At 34.8% G+C, this 1,683-nt stretch overlaps 1 protein-coding gene across 1 annotated transcript in view; it reads right to left on the bottom strand.

Moving 5' to 3' along the window:
- The window catches only part of NDFIP1 (Nedd4 family interacting protein 1), an 87,272-nt gene that overhangs the window by 16,326 nt on the left and 69,263 nt on the right, over positions 1–1,683 (bottom strand). The window lies entirely within an intron of this gene.

The following is a 1,683-nucleotide window of genomic DNA, read 5'->3' as shown; positions in this document are numbered from 1 at the left end:
GTTGTGAGGATTTTTGTTTTCTTTATATTGAGACGTAATCCATACTGCAGACTGTATTCTTCAACCTTCATCAGTAGGTGCCTTAAGTCATCTTCACTTTCAGCAAGCAAAGTTGTATCGTCTGCATATCTCAGGTTGTTATTAGTGTTGTTACTAGTTCAATATTAGTATTGGCATAAAGGAAACATTTAAGAAGCTAAATACCCTTCATACATATATGTATATACATCTGTACTCTGGTTTCCTCCCATTTGTGGAAATGAAAATTGGCTTGTTTAGAAAAATAAAAGGTTAAAATTCTTTTCTCAGAGGTTTATTTTGGCACTTTGTTGACTCTTCTACATTATTTTTGTCATGTATTATTTTCTCTAATCAGTACCTAAAGTAACTGATTCAGTTTTAGAACCGTTACTTATCCATATTAAATCTTTCATTTCCTCTGTTTAACACTGCATTTTCATTCTTGTTGATCTCTGTTTTAAATGACTCAATATTTGTTGTTAGAGATGATCTACATACAAATGTATTAAATGCCTACCCATTTTGTAAAAACTTTAGGAATTGAAAAAAAAAATCTTATATTTCACCAAGATTAACATTTTCCTCTTTGGTTAATTATAGCTAACTTCCAAAATTTTCACTGGAATACATTATTGAATTTAATCAATATAATTTACTTCATTAACAGAAAACAAAGATAAAAATTCTATTTTGATATAGATAGAAAAAGCATTTGATAAAACCCTACAAGTTAAACACATAGAAAAGGAGCAGCAAAAGAAGTCCATAATCATCAGAAGAAAATAATAAAGAGCAGAAGTAAATGAAATAGAAAACTGAAAAATAATAGAAAGAATCAACAAGAGTAGAAGTTGGTTCTTTGAGAAGATCAATAAAATTGATTTTCACTGGCCAAATTAGTAAGGAAAAGAAATGAGAAGATACAAAAAACCAAAATAAGAAATGAGATGGAGGATATTACAAAAGAACCAACTAAGAAAAAAGGATTGTAACAGAATATGAAAAATTATACCTTAACAAATTTGAAAACTAGAAGAAAGGGACAAATTTCTAGAAATGCACTACCTACCCAAACTAACACAAACTGAGATAGAAAATTTGAACAGACCTATGGGAGGAGCTCTGGTAGCATAGTGCCTAAAGTACTTGACTGCTAACCAGAAGGCTGGCGGTTCAAACCCACCAGTCACTCCTCGGAAGGAAGGTTGGGCAATCTACTTCCATAGTGATACCGCTTTGGAAACCCAAGGAGGGGTCGCTATGAGTTGGATCTGACTTGACGGCACATAACAACAACAGCCTTGACCAAAGAAGTATGGAAACAATTAGTCCAAGGAACTAGTGGACCATGTGAACCTAAGCCTATATGACCATGAGACCAGAAGAACTAGATGGTGCACAGCTACCACTGTCAACTCGGAAAGCAATCAGCGCAGGAGATCCTGGGTAGGGTGGGAGAACAACATGGAGCAAAACTCAAAATCAAAAAAAAAAAAAAAGACCAGGTTTACTGGTCTGGCAGAGCCTGGTGAGACCTACTGGTCTGGCAGAGCCTGGTGAGACCTACAAGACTATGGCCCTGCAGTGTAGTAAATTACTTAGTGTGGCTTTTCTACCCATAAGTCTTTGTAAACTCCAAGGTGGGATTTGCTATTAGCAACT

This window comes from Orycteropus afer, unplaced genomic scaffold, assembly GCF_000298275.1.
Source record: "Orycteropus afer afer isolate SDZICR_OR568_19922 unplaced genomic scaffold, OryAfe1.0 scaffold00056, whole genome shotgun sequence".
NCBI classification, from domain to species: Eukaryota; Metazoa; Chordata; class Mammalia; order Tubulidentata; family Orycteropodidae; genus Orycteropus; species Orycteropus afer.
The sequence above is the reverse complement of the archived record's forward strand: the minus strand, read 5'-3'. Positions and strand labels throughout refer to the sequence as shown.